We start from the raw sequence: 18972 nt of genomic DNA on the forward strand, positions 1-18972 counted from the left end.
TCACAACCTGAATCAATGAAGACAATTAACATATGGTAAAACCAAGATGAATCAGATGTTCAAATTATCTGATGAAAATTTTAAAGCAGCCATCATGCTTTAATGAGCAATGAGATATACTCTTGAAACAAATGACAAAACAGAAAATCTTACCAAAGGAAGAGAAGATACAGAAAAAACCAAATGGAAGTTACAGAACTGAAAAATATAGTGACAAAACAAAAGCTCACTGGATGGGCTCAAGAGCAGAATGATTTTGACAGAAGAATGAGTGAACCTGAAAATGAAAGCACAACAATGTGAACTACCCAATCTGAACAAGAGAAAAAAGCTATCTTAAAGAAAAAACAAACAAAAAAAAGCCTTATGCCTATAGGACAGTAACAAAAGACTAACATTCTGTATCATCAGAGTCACAGAAAGAAAAGAGAAAAAAAGTGGAGCTGAAAAGTTATTCTAAGAAACAGCTGAAAAATCCCAAATTTGGCAAATGACATTAACCTACAATTCAAGAAGCTAACAGAATTCCAAATAGGATATACCCAAAGAAATCCATGCCAAGACATCATAATCAAATTTATTAAGACTGAAGACAAAGAAAAAGCCTTTAAAGCAGCCAGGGAGAAACAATACATTACTTATAAGGAAATCTCATCTGAAATCATGGAGGTCTGAAGGAAGTGGCACATTTTTCAAACGCTGAAAGTAAAAAAACTGTCAACCACAAATTCTATAAAGAGAAATAGCTAACAAAATCTTAAGAACACTAAAAAACAACAACAACAACAAAAGGCAAACAACTCCACAGTTTATATCTTAGCTGTGAGGAATTATAAAATATGTTGATATCAACATATGAACAATTACTGGTTTTTCCTATAACAGTAATTAAATATTTGAGAATTACCCCTCCCTATCACCAATGCGATTCACATAGGTAGATGTGAATAAGATATTCACATATTCCCCTCTTCCTTAATTCTCTTAGTTCAAAAGTAATAGTTTGGGGATGGGGGTGGGGAGCACAGTGGTAGAGCACATGCTAAGCATGCATGAGGTCCTGGGTTCAATTCCCATAATTGCCATTAAAAAAAATAGTTCTACCACTGTTCACGATTTTTTAATCAGTTTGACAGTGTTTGTTCTAGTTAAAGATTCCAAAGCTTATAAGCCTAAAATTAGAGTTATTTATTTTTAAAAGATGCAAGATATATGTGCCTCAATCATATGAAATAAGATCTATTTTAAACAGTATCTGCTAAAAAGGAAGTCGGAATGAACCTCTATAACCCTATTGTACAAAATAGAAAGACAGACACAAAAAATAAACTTACAGTTACCAAAGGGGAAAGGTTCAGGGAGGGATAAATTAGGAGTTTGAGATTATCAGACACAAACTACCATATATAAAATAGATAAACAGCAAGGTCCTACTCCATAGCACAGGGAACTACATTTAATATCTTGTAATAACCTATAATGAAAAGGAATAGGGAATATACATATATGTACAACTGAATCACTATGCTGTACACCAGAAAATAACAACATTGTAAATCAACTATACTTCAAAAAAATTTTTTTAATATTGTCATAGCTAAACTATCTTAAAAGCCAAAGCATAAAAAGAAATAATATTTCTATTAATCCACTCTAATTTATAAAGACTGTGTGTGTGTTTAAAAGAAGAATGACTGTGCAAGTATGACTAGCGACTTATTAAGCAGCAAAAGAGAAACAGCTGGTCAGCTTGCAAAACTGTGAATTCAAGATCTGTTTTACATTATTTACCAACCGATTTACTTAATCAATTTTTATCAGGTTTCTAAAATATACCAAGTACTGTGCAAGGCAGTGACGAAAAAATAAATAAGACATTGTGATATTATAAGAATTATTATAGAATAGTATATTCATCCCTGGATCCTGGCACAGAGCTCCTAAAACCCTTGGAATTTCTTGATAGGGGTGAGTGGAACATCCTTTGTTATTTATAATAAGGCCCTTTCAACCATGTCTGGGAAGTTGGGGGCTGGTTGCCAGAGGAACCAACCTCTGACCTCTAGGAAGGGGAAAGAAGCTATAGATTGAGGTAATCACCAGCGGCCAGTGATTTAATCAAGTGTGCCTCTGTAATGAAGCCTCCATAAAAACCCTAAATAAAGGGGTTCAGAGAGCTTCCAGGTTGGTGAACACACTGAGGTGCTGGGAGGATGGTGAGCCCAGAGAAGGCATGGAAACTCAGAGAAGATTCATGCCCCTTCCCACATACCTTGCCCTATGCATCTCTTCCATTTGGTTGTTTTTGAGTTATAGCCTTTATAATAAATGGGTAATGGTAAGTAAAGAGCTTTGCTGAGCTCTGTGAGCTATTCTAGCAAATTACTGACCTGAAGAGGGAGTTGTGGGAAGCCCCAATTTATAGCCAATTGGTCAGAAGTCCAGGTCACAACCTGGGACTTGTGATTGGTGTCTGAAGTCAGGCGGAGTCTTGTGAGACTGAGTCCCTAATCTGTGGGGTCTGCACTAACTCCAAGCAGTTAGTGTAATAATTAAGTTAAATTGTAGAACACCCAGTTGTCCGGAGAGTTGCGGAACTGTTTAATATGAGGGGAAAACCTACATATTTGGTGGCAGAAGTGTTGTGAATAGTGTGAGAAACAGCAGTTTACCTTTAGGCATAATCCCAGACCTCGAGCAACTCTTAGTCATGAGTCGTGAGAAATAAGTTAAATAAAATGTGATAAGTGTAATAGGTACATGTACAAAGTATCAGGAAAGTAAGCAACTAACCATGCCAAAAAAAGTGCCATTTATGCTGATTTTTAAAGAATGAGTTAAATGCTATACATAGTTCCTCAGGGTTCCCACTCCCTCTTCCAGCTCTCAGCCCAGTTCTCAGCCTGAGCTGCATATCACTGCCACATGAGAAGTATTTTTTAAATGAAAAGGTCTGGCCTCACACCAGACCAACTGAATCAGAATTTCTGTGGTTAAAGCTCCCCAGGTGGTTTTAAAGTAGGGCTTGGATGGATGTGCTTGAGGCAGCTGAGTAAGTAGAGAAAAGAGAAAGAAAAAAAATAATCAAGTTTGAAGTACCAAGTGTCCAAGTATAGTTATCTAAAAGGCAGATGAAAATAAGAAACACCTGAAGTTCAAGAAAAATGGGAACTGAAAACACATCTTTGAAAACCATAAATATACAGGTGCTTCTTGAAGCCATGAAGGGAAGTGTAATCACCCCAGGAAGCTAGAGGACAGAGTAAAGAAGAGAAAATGAAATCCTAATGAATACCACATTAATCTGAGGGGGGAAAGAGGGAAGCATTAAGGGAAGGTTTTTGTTTTTGTTTGTTTTGGATGGTGAAAACATGAGCATGTGTGCAGGATGAGGGGGAGAAAAATGAGAAAATAGAATATCAGAGATGTTAGCCTTAGAAAGGAGGACCCTCTTTCTCTGATAAAAAGAAAGGAGAACAGAAATCAGATAGGTACAAGCACACAGAAAAATGACAGTCCCTTAAGAGTTCACGGCTGATGACCACCAATTCTGTGAAGCAGGAGGCAAAATTAGCAAAGTATATAAGTCATGAGTAGGACAAAGAGAGGAAAATGGTAAAAATCTATAAACAGCCATTTAGGTTTGGGTACACAAGAGACACCGAGGGGGTAGGTCAAAGTGTCTCCAGACAGTGTGAGTAAAGTTGGAATCCAAAAGTTTAGAACAGGACCAGCAGCTCGGTTACATGATTTCCTCCAGCCTGCTCTGGAGATCCCAGGAGCAGAAAAAGCCAACTGTTTGATTCATCCAGGCTTGGAAACCATCTGAGCAAATGTGGCAATAATGGCTTCAGGCCAGTAACATCGCTTTTATAATTTTTAAAAGTCAAACTTATTTTACTCTTCTAAAAAACTGACTATAGTTACTTTCCCTGATAGCCAGAAAGACAAAGGCGGGTGAAAGAGAATTCCTCTTTCACTCTTAGAGAACTCATCAGAACTTTCAGTCCTAAGCATTTCTAATCCCTTCAACAGCTGATTCCAAGAAATCTGTATCTGATTCTTCCAGGCTCTCAAAAGATGAAAATACACTAGAGGACTGGACTATCCAGGTGGGAGATAAACACATGAAACACCTCTTACATACAATGCTATTTCAACTAGGAGGTAGAGGTATTTCCTAAAAATGAAGGTTCAACAAACACTGAAGATGGAGAGGGGGAATTAAGGGAACAATTATATTGCAAAGATCGTTAAGAATCCTTTACAAAGCCAATTAATATAAAACAAAACAGGACACAAAGATAGCAGAATTCAGTTCTTCGGGATGAATGCAGTGAGTAAATAACTGACAATTTAATCTCCTTATCACATTGGGAGCTCACTAATTCATCCTGCCATCTCCTATACCACTCTTCTGGTAGCACGTCAACTCCCTTTGGATACTGGACCTCTTGCCACATCTGAAGAGTACAAAGGCCTGGAAGGAGGAAGGTGGCAACACGCCTAAACATCTGCCATGTGCCAGGCCCACTGTGTGCCAGCCTCTGGGCAAGACACTTCACGTGTTATGGGTGCAGCTCATTTAACGACGAATTCAGATGTTAAAACTACAGATCTGGCAATCAGGAGAGTAGGAGGGTCTGAAGGTTTAAGTGTAAAGATACAGTTTTAGGGACGATGGTTGATGAAAGTGAAGGGAAAAGAGGCGAGATGGGAAAGGAAGGCATCTGGGAGCAAAAGAGCAAAACCCAGGGACACATGGATGGGGGTGGGAGGGCGCGAGTGAAATGTAGAGAGGATACGGTGTAAGGGGCATGGTTGGGGTGAGCCCGAAATGAAGCCGAGGTAGAGTTGATGGCCAAAGTCCGATCCCGGGGGGACTGAGGTGTCTCATCCCCGGAAGGCGCCCCGACAGACTGCAAGGGCTTGGAAACGGTGCCGGCCCCGCGAAAGAGAGGAGGAGGAGGAGGGGAGGGGAAGGGAAGGGAAGGGAGAGGGCGGGAAAGCTACCACGACGGGGGCAATCCGGGCCACGGGGAAGCCCGAGACCGGGAAACGCCAGCGCTGGGGACAGGGGTGCGGGTGCAGAAGCCGGGCCCGGCCAGTACGTGGGGCTCCGCGCTCGGGGGGCGGGGCTGGACAACTGCCCGGGAGCAGAGGGGAGATGTGCGGGCCGGAGGCGACTGCGGCCCAGGGATGCCAGGACAGAGGCGGCCCGGAGTCGGAGCCAGGTAGGCGGCGGCGGGAGGACAGCGGGGCGAGGGCGGCGCTCCGAGCGGAGCTGTAGCGAGCGCGGCGTCCCCCTTACCTGGGATGAGTGAGGAACCGCCGCGCCGCCTTCCCGGCATCCTGGACTCAGCCGCTTCTCCCACTGCCCTAGGTGGGGGCCATTCCGCCCGCCCCGGGAGCCTGCCCTCAGCGCCAGGAGCCAGCTGCTGCCAGCCCGGCCCGGCCCCGCGGACAGCGCCGACGCGACACGCGCCCGCGGTCGCCTCAGCAGCGACTCCCGCGGTCGCCGCCTCAGCGCCTGCAGCCAGCCTCTGGGGCGGGCGCGGGATCACACGCGTACAGCGATTGGCTACTCTGCGCCCGGCCCGGGCGATGTGTCAGGCTCTCTGATTCGTGGGTTCCGGTGGCTGCCCTCCGAGAGGGGCGGGGCTCGGCCTCGCGCCGGGTCCGGCAGGAGCCGAGGGGCGGGGTGGGCCTGACGTCACGGCCGCGCGGGCGGCCCTGCGGCCTAACGTGTGCGCGCTCCCTGCGGGGTTCCGGGGACGCCACCTCCCTGAGCCGGTTGTTGCCGAGCAACGGTGCGCGTGACCTACCTGGAGGGGAGCCCCGCGCAGGTGGCGGTCCACGCCGCCCCAACTCCCAACGTGGGTGGCCTTCATCCTTGAAACCCTGGGACAGGACGAGAGAACGAGCTTTTCCAAGAAATCCCCGCTCTGCTTGTCCCTGCTTCAAATACTACCCCTGTGATTGCCGCTGGCAGAGGAGCTTTCATCTCGTTAGATGACTACAAAGTGCAAATATCAAATTCCCACAACATTACATTGCACACCAAAGTGTAAATGGGTGATAGTAGATTCTGTCCCCAACACAGGGGCGGGGAACTGATACTTGAAAAAAGAGAATACTACGAAAGGAGAAAAGGGCCAAGAAAGAAGGAGGAGACGCTGGGGAGAGGGCTGTAATTTCACAACTGAAAAACAACCGTCCATATTCATGGTTCCTTCCTACAGTCATATCCACACCAGGTTCTGTCAAAACAATTATTTCAACCATAGGAACATAGATTGGAAAAAGCAATGGGCTCAGAAATCTAAAAGCTGTGTGCAAAATTCCTGTCTACCATCTTGGCATGAGTTTTGTTATCTACAGAGTGATGTAAAGATCAAGTGAGGGCCACACAAAAATTTGTGCATGAATGTTCACAGTAGCCAGTAGAGTGATAATAACCCAGATGTCCATCAGCAGATTAATGGGTAAGTAAAATATGGCCTATCTTTACAATGAAATATTATTTGGTCATAAAAAGGAATGAAGTTCTAATACATGCTACAATGGAGATGAATCTTGGTAATATCATGCTAAGTGAAAGAAGCCAGTCACAGAAGACCACATTTATATGAGTTCATTTATATGAAATGTCCAGAATAGGCAAATCCATAGAAAAAGCAAGTATATTAGTGGATGCCTTGGGCTGAGGGGATTGGGGGAAATGGAAAGTGACTGCTAATGGCTATGTGGTTTTTTTTGAGGGGGGGAGTGATTGATGAAAATGTTCTAAAATTGATTGTGATGACTGCCCAATTCTGTGACCATACTAAAAACCACTGAATTGTGTATTTTAAGCAGGTGAATTGTGGTATGTGACTTATATCTCTGTAAAGCTATTATTTTTTAAAAAAGTAAATGAGATAACAAATCTCTGAAAGCCCCAGGCTGTGGTACTGCTCCAAGAACAAGGGCTCAGTATATTTAACAGTTTTCTCTTTATCCACCTGGCAAAATCTTGTAAGCAATTTGATCTAAGGAAATTTAAAGAAATACCCACCATGATATGTTTCTTTGGAACATTTAAATCAAATGAAGAAGATGATCTGATTTGACCCAAGCTGCTCTGGGGCCGCAGAAATGGACCCCTATGATCACACAGCTCATCAAAAGAAAATAAAGAACATCAGCAGGCAGAGAGCAAGAGGACAGGGAAAGCAGACCGCACTCTACAAGCTGATTCTAGATGCACCTGAGGGCTGCACCCAAAGTCACTTAATGAGTCTTTTAACATTAAGGGCTGTGTCCCACTCCACTTTCTGCATTCCAGACCCCTTCAGGGAAACAGCTCACCTTGGCCTGAGTAATCTCGAAGCCACTGCCAGCACCACAGGGCATTAATCCCTTAAACACAGCCCCTGCCAGCTTTTCTCTACAAGCCAGAAATGCAGCTGAGATGACTTCCACAATGCCCAGAAAATACTTCACCCACCTACAAGATCTGAAGAAAAAAAACAAAAAAACAAAACTGTGTAGCCAGGTTGAGGGGCTCGTGCTTGTATCTCACCTATAAACTCTGAGAACAAATTTCAGACGTGGGGAATTCAGTAAGAACAGGGGACATGAATCCCACTGTTGGCTCCCTGCCTGTCCCATGGCAGGATGTCTCCTTGAGCAAGACAGCTTCAGGTGGTCCAGAGACCACACCGTCTGCAAAAAACAGCCCGAAACAAGGAACTGTTTGATCTGAAGCGGAGCTCAGGGTCATTTGGGCACAAGCCTTTTCTGCTTTCTAAATCTACCCCCAACCCATAGAGTATGTGTTAAGAAAAAAAGATGCCAAAATATACTCTAAAGTGAAAAGAATAAAGTTAAAAACTGTATGTAATATTCCCATTTGTATTTTTTTCAAGTACACACACACGCACGTGCGTGCTCACTATGTTATTTTCAGAGACAATCTCCAGAAGGATGCACAGTAAACTGGTAACAGTGGTTGTTTCTGGGAGGAAAACTGAGGGACTTGGGCACAGGAATGGGAAAAACATTTATTTTTCTCTATATTCTTTAGCACTTTTTGAAATTTTTTGCCCTGTGCTTGAATTATCTACTTTAAGTGAATAAATACATTTTTAATTTTTCAAAAAGAATTCTTCTCTGGAAAACTCACTGTTCAAGCCTGTATACACACCTGGTTCACATGACATATGTATCGTTCTGTGTCATTTAGTTAATTGTCATATTGAATCTACATACTCTGAACACTCTGCATCTCCATTCCCTCCCCAGCTCTACCTCTTCCCGGTGATCAGCTCCAGCTCAGATAACCTCACCAAAGGGTGTAGACAGCTTCACTGACCAATAGGCCATTCAAAGGGCTCAGAGACTGTTTCTTCCAAACAGCCCAGCAGGCCCAAGAAAAGAGAGGAAGTGGGCCAGTGCTCACGGACCCCTCAGTGGGTACCCAGAAGCCGCTGCCCCTAGTTCTAGTTCAACTTTTGCATGGCTTCTGCCTTCAGGAATCATCTTCCAGCCAGAAGGCCTGGCCGAGAGTCAGGGAGGACACCTGACACCAGTCATTTCACCTCCTGGAAGGACTGTCTCTGTGCAGTACACCTTCTGGCTTTGAGGAGACCTAAAGAGGCAGCCCAGCCCTCCAGCACTTTTATTTAGGGGGTGGGGTGCAGAATTGTTGGCTTTGGTTTTTGAAAAGACAAAACAATAGCAGATCTCCCTTCACGTCACTTCCACTCCAGGATCTGACCTGAAGAGAGGATGGCGACAGAGGTGTGAGGTGGAAGGTGGCAGGGAGGCCCTCAGAAATGGAAAACTGGGGAAGAGAATCATGCTAGGTCCTACTTTTTTATTCTCTGCCCCAGCCCCAGGGAGCTGGAAATGAGGGGCAGGAGCAAGCAGTTTGGACACAGAAAATGGACAGGACGGGCAACCTTTGCAAAGCGAGTAAAGGAGCAGAGATTTTTCCAAGAGCACAGATGTGGCCATGAGAGGAAGTGGAGACGTGGGGACAAAATTCTCAAGGGTAAGGGCAGAAATGGTGATGACAGAAGATGGTTTGTCTACCTGATCCTCCGTCCTGTCTCCAGCACAGGGCCTGGCCTTGGCTGAATGAATGAATGGCTGGGTGGATGGACAGATGATTAGCAAAAGCTGCAGCTATCAATGAAGATGCAGGCAGCAGGGCAAAGCAGAGAGAGACACGAGAGAACAGGAGGGCATTCAGGGTCCTGCCTGGAAGGGCAGGGAGACTCTAGGTGAGGGCCCCAGAGCCAAAGATCCTTGATGGGGAATTGAGGGTTAAACTGCCACTCGACTTAAAGTGACCCCTAAAGCCCTGGCTGACTTGAGCCAAGATGAAACACTTACCTGCAAACAGCATCAAAGAGCCAATGAACAGCAGGAGACACCTCACAATTCTCTTGAAGCTTGTGGGTTGGAGGGATTTGAGACAAAAAGAAAATGGGGATACAATTTAAAGAAAAGGCGAAAAAATGAGCATGCCTCTTCCCTTTCCCCACCCCTAGATCCAGGAAAACTGGCCAGGTCAGGCCCCTCAGCCACATCATCATTTTAAAATGAGAATCCAGCCCAGCCTATGAGCAGGCATTTTCCAAATGGCTAGAGAATTCCTGCACCTTCCAAAAATACCTCTTCATGCAGTTCCTGCCAGGAAGGGAGGGCCACATGCCCAGGCTGGAGCCATCAAGTTGGGCTTCCTGAGTCCAGGAGTTTCCACCCCCATGCTCCACAGACCCCAGATACAGGAAATGCCCACTGCTCCACGGGTAAACCTAGCCAGACAGCTCCTGGTGCTGAGCCGAAGACTGGGAGCAAAGCATCCTCTAGTTCCACTTACGACAAAAAAGATTAAGTGACTTCTAGGAGTAGTTTCCAAACCTAGCTATTCAAATAAACCACCTGTGCAGCTTTGTAAAACAGGCACCATGCCTCTGGTCAGTTTTGTAAAGCAGAAGCTCTCGGGGAAGGAGTCCCTCGACTCCCAAGGGAAAGAGATGGGGGTATTGACTGGGAGGTGGCTCAAGGGGAACTTCAGAGAGGCTAGTTGATGATTTTCTGTTTCCTGACCTGGGAACTACCCAGTTTGTTCATTTTGTGAAAATTCATCAAACTATGCACACGTGCACTTTTCTGTACATTTGTTACACTTCATTTTTTATAAAAACTCCCAGGGAAAAATCTGCTCCCCTACCAGGTTTCAGAATGACTGAATTGGAGGTCAAAGATGAAGGGTTTAGGTTACACAAAAGAGAGATGCTGGGTGCTTCTGAGGATTGGCTGAAGGAGCAACAGGTCTGCCTTCCTTCCTAGGCAAGTCGCTGACCCTCAGGGGAGAAAAGCTCCAGATAGGGGAGGGCCCCGGATGGGAGGTGCATCTGAAAGCCTCTAGACCTTCTCTGCCCATGAACGCTGACCAGTGACACCAGTGCAGACTTGTCCTTTGCCCTGCCTCTTGGGCAGGGCTTGCTTAGGCCTCCTGTGATCTGAGTCAAGAGGCCATTTTCTCCTGTGGCTTTGGTTTTCCCTCCCTGGTTAAAGAGGCTGCAGAGGCTACCAGCTTCTCATCACCCTTCCTGGTCCCCTTCCTAGGGTGAGCAGCTTCTTCAAAGGATATGCAACTCCCAGGAGGATCTGGAGACCTCTAGCACCTGAGATTTACCAATGTCCTGCACCAGGCACTGTTCTAGGTGCTGAGGACACAGCAATGAGCAAGTCAGCCTGTGCTACCCTTACGGGGCTTACATTTGTTGACCTAAAACAATAAAGCAGCCAGCTATTTTTACCAGCAGAACAGGTTTACTCAGGAGCAGCAAAGAACCGCAGTTTGGGATAAGCAACTGTGGCAAACCACATGCAAGTCCAGTAAAGCAAAGGAGAGGAACCTTTTACAGAGGAGGAGGGGACGTTGGGAGGGGCTGTTACAAACAAAAAGTTCATTGGGGATGCAAGGACTTCAAAGTAGAGTGGTTTTTCATTGGCTACGTTGTGGCAGTCTCTCATTGGCTGAGCTGTTGCCAGGCAGGGAGAAAGCCTTTCTTCCTCCTGATGGTGGTCCTAAGTAGTGTCACTTCCTGTACTGATGTGGAAAGGTGCTTGAAAGCTGCCCTCTTCTGGCCTTCAGACTCCATTTTAGTGAGGTTTCCCTTTATTAATTTTCACATATTTTAATGTAAAGGCTGCCATTCACTTACATACAAAGTGGGTCAGAAAATGCCACCCCAAAATATGCCACTGGCATATGGATTATTGTGAGCTAAAGGCAATTAAGAAACAGAAAACACAAGAGTTCTTTGTCCCCCTCCTTTCTGTCTGAGGCAGGGCATAAATTTCCTTTCTGTAAAGGAAATTTCCATTGTAAATGTCCATTTCCCCTTACCAAGAAGGGGAGAACAACTTAAAGGTAACACTTGTCACCATATCATCACTTGAATCTGTGTAACAAACCTTATTAAATAACATTTATCTACCATCAGTTTCCCAAATATTTGACTTAAAACATTTTACTGTCCCTGAAAGCCCAACCCCCACCTCCTTCCCCTATTAAGTTTGGAATATAAACTCTTTAACTGCTTAAGGAGCCAGCTACTACCTTTGTCGGCTCCTGTGTGCCTGGCCAATAAACCTTCTCTCCTGATACAGGAAGACCTCAGGGATGTTGCAGGTTCAGTTCCAGACCACCCCGATACAGCAAGTATCACAATAAAGTGAGTCACATGAATTTTTGGTTCTCAGTGCAGATAAAAGTTATGGTGGCACTGTAATCTATTAAGTGTGCAATAGCATCATGTCTAAAAAACCAATATACATACCTTAATTTTAAAATGCTCTATTGCTAAAAAAAAAAATACTAGCCATCAGTAAGTCATAATCTTTTTGCTGGTAGAGAATCTTGCCTTGACGTTAATGGCTACCGACTGATCAGGGTGGAGATTACTGAAGGCTGGAGTGGCTGGGACAATTTTTAAGAATAAGACAGTGATGAAGTCTGCTGCATGACTCTTCCTTTCATGAACAATTTCTCTGTAGCATTCAATACTGCTTGATAGCATTTTACTCACAGAACTTCTTTCAAAATTGGAATCAGTCCTCTCAAACTCTGCCACTGCTTTATCAACTGAGTTTATGTCATATTCTAAATCCTTTGTTGTCATTTCAACAGTCTTCACAGTGTCTTCACCAGGAGTAGATTCCATCTCAAGAGACTGGTTTCTTTGCACATCCATAAGAAGCATCTTCTCATGCATTAAAGCTTTCTCATGACCTTGCAGCAATGCAGTCACATCTTCAGGCTCCACTTCTAATTTGAGTTCTCTTGGTATTTCCACCACATCTGCAGTTACTTCCTCCACTGAAGTCTCGAATCCCTCCAAAGTCATCCATGAAGGTTGAAATCAACTTCTGCCAAACTCCTGTTAACACTGATATTTTGACCTCTTCCCACAAATCACAAATATTCTTAATGTTCTTAATGGCCTCTAGCATGGTGAATCCTTTCCAGAAGGTTTCCAATTTCATTTGCCCAGATCATCAGAGGAATCACTGTCTATGGAAGCTATAGCCTTATGAAATTTATTTCTTAAATTATAAGACGTGAAAGTCACACAGACATAGAAAACAAACTTTTGGTTACTGAGGGGAAGGGGGAGAGAGGGATAAATTGGGAGTTTGAGATTGGCAGATACAAACTACTATGTACAGATTAGATAAACAACAAGGTCCTACTGTATAGCCCTGGGAGCTATATTCAATTGCTTGTTGTAACTTGTAATAAAAAAGAATACATATATAAATCACTATACTGTATACCAAAAACAAAGACAACAACTGTAAATCAACTGTACTTCAATTTTAAAAATTTAAATTAAAAAAAAAGACTTGAAAGTCAAAATTATGCCTTGATCCATAGACTGCAGAATAGATGTTGTGTTAGCAGGCATGAAAACATTAATCTCATTGTCCATCTCCATCAGAGCTCTTGGGTGACCAGTGGCACCGTCAACAAACAGTAATACATGGAAAGGAATCTTTTTTTCTGAGCAGTAGGTCTCAACAATGGGCAAAAATATTCAATATTTGTAAACAGATGGGTCGTCATCATGGCTTTGTTGTCCCATTCATAGAGCACAGGCAGAGTAGATTTAGTGTAATTCTTAAGGGGCCTAGAATTTTCGGAATGTTAAGTGAGCATTGGTTTCAAATTAAAGTCACCAGCTGCATTAGCCCCTAACAAGAGAATCAGCCTGTCCTTTGTAGTTTGAAGCCAGGCATTGACTTCTCCTCTCTAGCTATGAAAGTCCTGGATGGCATCTTCTTCCAATAGAAGGCTGTTTTGTCTACATTGAAAATCTGCTGTTTCGTGTAGCCACCTTCATTAGTTATCTTTGCCAGATCTTCTAGATAACTTGCAGCAGCTTCTACCTCAGGACTTGCTGCTCCACCTTGCACTTTTATGTTTGGAGCTGGCTTCTTTCCTTAAACCTCATGAACCAAACTCTGCTAGCCTCAAACTTTTTCTTCTGCAGCTTCCTCACCTGTCTCAGCCTTCACAGAATTGAAGAGAGTTAGGGCCTCACTCTGCATTAGGCTTTGGCTTAAGGGAATGTTGTAGCTGGTTTGGTCTTCTAATCTGACCAGTAAACTTTCTCCATATCAGCAATAAATAATTTTAATAATAATAATAATAATAATAATAATAATAATAATAATAATAATAATAATAATAATAATAATAATGTTTTGCTTTCTTATCATTCATGTGTTCACTAGAGTAACACTTTTAATTTCCTTCAGGAACTTTTCCTTTGCATTCATAACTTGGCTAACTGTTTGGCTTAAGAGACTTAGCTTTTGGCATATCTTTGTTATTGACCTGGGTTCTTGGTCTCTTTAATCAATAGACATTGATAAGAGACCAGATGAGAAATTCAGGCAAGCCTTTACTGGGGCTCATGCTGCAGCACGAGGGAGTGAAGACAAGTGACAGGTTCCCTTGTTTGCTCCCTGGGTGGGGTGTAGTGGGGGCGAACTGGTCCTTTAAATGGGGTGAGTGTATAGCTCAGTGGTAGAGCATGTGCTCAATCCCCAGTACCTCCAATAAAAATAAACAAGTAAATAAACAAGCCTAACACCCAATAAATAAATAAATAAATAAATAAATAAATAAATAAATAAATAAATAAATAAAAACTGCCACTTACGAAATTTTCTTAATGGAAAAAAAAATTTCAATGAGGAAAAATTGGTGAGAATAGCACAATCAGTCCCAATACACGTACACTTACCAAGTGTCCAGCTGCTGCTTCGTCAGCTGCTAACCTTTGCTATGTTTGATTTAATCTATCTATCTAGCTGGCTAGAATTACCATTATTTTTATTGTTATTAAACCCTTTGAGACTAAATTACAGACATTATGTTTTGCATCCCTTTACCCCTAAATGCTTCATTGGTGTCTCCTAAAAACAAGGACATTCTCTTGTACAATGATCCAGTGAAGCAAATTTAACATTGATATGACACTATTATCCACATATATAGTCCATATTCAAATTCCTCCGGTTGCCCCAACTATGTCCTTTACAGCTAATTTTCCTTTTTCCTTCTAATCTATGTGTTTTATTTAGTGTCTGTCCCTTTAGTCTTCTATAATCTGGAATGGTTTCTCATGCTTTCACTCTTGAGGCATACTAGTTATTTGTAAGATAGCCTTCAACTTGACTTTGTCTGCTGTCTCAGATCACCCATTTGGGGGACAGAAAGGCCCCAGGTGTGAGGCCATGCCTTTCTCCATACATGGCAGCAGGGGACACACATGGGGTCAGTTTGTCCCATTACTGAGGAGGTGGACTTTGATCATCTGGTTAAGGTGGTAGCAGCCAGGTTTCTCCACTGAGAAGTTACTGGGGTTTTTTTTCATCCTTTGTAACTCATAAGTAATCTGTTGAAATGACTTAGTATTGCAGAGACTGTGAAAATATCCTCTTCCTTGTCTGATGATGATTCCTACCTGGCTGTGATGTGCCTACCAGTCATCCAAGGAAAGTGGAGCTGGCCGCTGTCCCGGAGCTGAGGCGCTGGACATCACCGAGCTGGGATGGGCAGAGAAGGAAAAGCGCTGGGGACAGGAAACTGTGCAGAGAGCCTAAGTGCTCTGCTGGGAGCCAAGCTGCAGCTCACGGAGCGGTGGGTAGCAGGCACCCTACACCAGGCACCTCAAGGCTGCCTGAAGAGTACTGGCCCTTCACCAGAATCAGGACCCGGAGAGGAACCAGTTTGCAGGAAGCAGGAAGCTCATCCTTTCCTCCTTATTCCCTGGTGGCCCCTGGTGTTCAGTGAGGGGAAATGCCCCAGAGGCATCATTTCCAGAATATTTCTAGGGGCCCGGAGAATCTGAAGGGTTTTAGTCCTCAGGGCCTGGTCTGACCCTCCCAGCCAGGCCCCCACACCCTCCTCCTCCCCCGCCGGTTTGCTCCACTCCCTACAAATATTTACTGTGCAGTTGGACACAACCCTGGGCTGGCAGTCACGGTGGAACACAGGGGGTGTGCACCCATGGGACACACACAGCCCCGGACAAACTGGCCACAAGTTCTTATCTGCCAGACAGAAGGTGTACTGTTTGCTCATGGCTGCCTTTAAAAACGACCACAAGTTGGGGTTTTTTCTCTTATGGTTCTGAAGGGTAGAAGTCTGAAATCGAGGTGTCAGCAGGGCTGTGCTCTTTCTGCAGGCTCTAGGGAAGACTCTTTCCTGGCCTCTTCCAGCTTGTGGTGGCTGCCAGAAATCCTTGGCTTCCTTGGCTGCAGCCTCCAATTTCCGCCACTGCGGTCACATGGCTGCCTCCTCTCCTCTCTCTTGTAAGGAAACTTGACAATGGATTTTGGGCAGGACCCTAGGGACACCCAGATAATCCAGGTTGATCAAATAGCGAGATCCTTAACTTATTTACATCTGCCAAGATCATTTTTCCCTCTAAGGTCACATCCACAGATTCTGAGAGTTAGTACACATCTTTTGGGGGCCACCGTGCAACTCACTACAGAAGATATCAATTTACTTTCTTCCATTCTGCACAAATGTTAGTTTTCCACATGTTTCTCTGCACACATTCTGTATTGATGGTTAGGGGTCATTAAATGGGTCCCTGATGGCTGTTTGGGGCCTACCCAAATATTTCTGTCCTCCCCTGACACACACACACACACACACACACACACACACACACACACACACACTCACATATCTACACACAGAGGATTTACACATGGTACCCAGGTACTTGTACAGAAATGTGCATGAATGTTGTATTCATTCATTTGACACATATTTCTTGAGTGCCCACCATGTGCCAGGCCCCATGGAGGCACTGAAAACACCGCAGTGAACAAGACAGCAAGCCCAGGCCTTGTTCACATTCTGGTAAAATATTTACATGCACACAACAAGCATAATTTGGATGCAGACTATGCAAGGCTTTTCCATGTCCTGAGCTCCCAGAAGGGCTGAATTCAGCAATTCTAGGCCACAGGCAGCAAAGCAAATGTGAAGGCCCTTAATGCAAATAAACAAAATCACAAGCAAGGTAGTTTTAAAAACAACAAACCGTTGATTAAGTGAAACAGTTATGAGCAGAGGTGAACCCCATTTCTGAAAGAGCCAATCTCTGCATTGTTTTGGAGGGGCTTGAGTTCCGGGGTCTGAGATAGAGGAGCCTGAACAAAGGGACCAGCCGGGCCTTCAACAGCCAGAGAGGGCTGAATGCATGCACATGCTGGATTTGCAGACGGCCCCAAGGACAAGGAGTGCTGGGCCACACGGGGTAACAGAGCCTGACCACGAGAGACACAGCCGGAAGCTGGGCATCAGATGTTGGCAATGATGTGCAGGATAAGGTGAGACAAATGACCATATCCTGGCATTATTTACTCAAACCGACACTCACACTAGCGCAATGGGTATGTGATATGCCAAGCTGCCTAGGCTGATCTACAGACTCCAGAATTCTACCTCCAGTAGGATTCCAGTTAGGGTGGACCACAGCAGTGTTCTCCCATGAGAGTCAGAGGATGGAAGGAAGACTGCAGCCACTCTGTAGCATACACACAGGTTCTCCCTGCGATTTGTTATTTACTCAATTGTTCTCTCTTCCCCTTGGATTTCCCTTCCGGAGTGCCTGTGAACGAGCTTCTGCCTGTGCCTGTGGGGCTCCAGCCGGCTTCTGACCTCCCCTTCCTTTATTGAATGAAAACCATGGGTAGCATTCTACTAGGTTTTCTTTTTTTATAACTTCTTTTTAAAAAAAAATCATATCTTGAGTGAGTCAGAAGTGAATCATTTCACGGACCAGAGCTTCCAGAACAGGCCACTATCTTGGCTATTCTTGACCCTTTGTATTTTCATATAAATTTAGAATTAGCTTGTCAAGTTCTATTTTAAAATATATCGAGATATTCTTCAATTTAAAAATAAAAAAAAGTTGAGATTTTGATAAGGATTATGTGTAATCTACAAATCAATTTGGGGAGAATTAAGCCTTAAAATAGTGAGTCTTCCAGTCCATGAACATGGTATATTTCTCCAGACTCACATGGATCAATGAATACAAAAGAAGACACCAAAATGGTGTGATGTTTGGTTCAGTGGACACCCACAGGAATGACTGGCTATCACTACTCACTTTTTAGTTGCTGCCTTTGCTCCTTCTTCCAGGCTGCTTCTAGGCTGCCAAGTTTTCATGTGACCTTGTCCACTGCCCACGGCTGATTGGCTCAAGGGAAGGCACCTGCCCCAAGCTGATCCAATAAGAGTGTTTTCACAGGTTTTTTTGGACCAGAGACTGAAAGAGAGTGGAAACAAGCTATTTTGGTGTCTGAGGTTGTAAAAATGTAAAATGTAGGAGCTCTTTACAACCATGTTTCAGATTTTGTGGACTGGAAGATTGGAGGTAGGTGCATTGCTGAGAAAGAAGAGTGAAGCTCAGAAAGGCACAGAGACAAGACAGAGAGGCTTGTGGTGTTTGAGTCTCTGGCACATATAATTTCTGGAGTCTCACTGCATTCTTGCTCCTGGGTTCCAAGAGACTCATGTTCCAAGAGATCCATTGGTTACCAGGGTTGAATGTTCCTTAAAATAAATTCATCTTTAGACTTGAGCTAGCTTGAGTTGGGTTTCTATCACTCACAACCAACAGTCCTACCTAAGGCAGTGGAGTAGACTGAAAACAGATATTCTCAAATAGTTTCCAGGTGAGCTAGCCTGGGCCCCTGGCTTTAAAAGGCTCACAGTTTGTATTGCACTCTGGTGCCCCTAAGAGGACCTTCTCTGACACAGGCCAGCCCTCTTTGTTCCTTTCCTCTGCAGGAATTTTTGCTGCCTTTCTTGAGATAGGTAATCAGAGGTGATCTCCCTTATCCTCTATTTTTAGTGGAGGATTTATCTGATCTAAGCACTTGTCTCATTTTTAGTTTGGATGCCAAATTTCGGTTGGCACTTAATTACCATATTTGTCACTAAGATCACCCAGATGATCACTCTAGGGCTGTTATATGCCCAATCCGCAAGTGTTGCATATGTTGATGTCAAGGGGCCCCCAAATAAGATGTGAGCACCAGAAGGGATTTCAAGCAAAATACTAAAAATCTTCACCACTTCTGCCTCTCTTGAGCATGACCCTATTTACCATGAGGCAGAGGGTGTTATGGTGATAAGGGTCTGAATTTTCAGGAGATTGGAGGGAATAATTTTGAAGATACTGTGCTGCAGGGAAAGAGTATGTCCTATATACACAGACAGTCTACAACTTTGATAAATTCAAATCTTAAATAGTCTTCACTTTCATAAGTTCCATATACTATATACTAATAGATCCATTGCAACCTTCAAAGACTGAATTTGAACTTTTATCTCTCAGCTGACCCTGGATGATTTCAGGTTAACTCCTG

At 44.0% G+C, this 18972-nt stretch overlaps 1 protein-coding gene across 7 annotated transcripts in view; it reads right to left on the bottom strand.

Moving 5' to 3' along the window:
- The window catches only part of TPST1 (tyrosylprotein sulfotransferase 1), a 122466-nt gene that overhangs the window by 70251 nt on the left and 33243 nt on the right, over positions 1 to 18972 (bottom strand). For 3 of the 7 annotated variants that reach the window (XR_012500286.1, XR_012500285.1, XM_074345997.1), the window contains exon 1: positions 5312 to 5539. The exons of 1 other annotated variant lie outside the window; for it this stretch is intronic. The gene's annotated coding sequence lies outside the window, so the exon portion shown is untranslated. Of the gene's footprint in view, positions 1 to 5311; positions 5540 to 5825; positions 5902 to 9381; positions 9441 to 17708; positions 17844 to 18972 lie in introns of those variants that run through there. 3 more of the 7 variants (XM_045508400.2, XM_074345996.1, XM_074345995.1) reach the window with 3 other exon arrangements.

This window comes from Camelus bactrianus, chromosome 18 (assembly GCF_048773025.1).
Source record: "Camelus bactrianus isolate YW-2024 breed Bactrian camel chromosome 18, ASM4877302v1, whole genome shotgun sequence".
Taxonomy (NCBI): Eukaryota; Metazoa; Chordata; class Mammalia; order Artiodactyla; family Camelidae; genus Camelus; species Camelus bactrianus.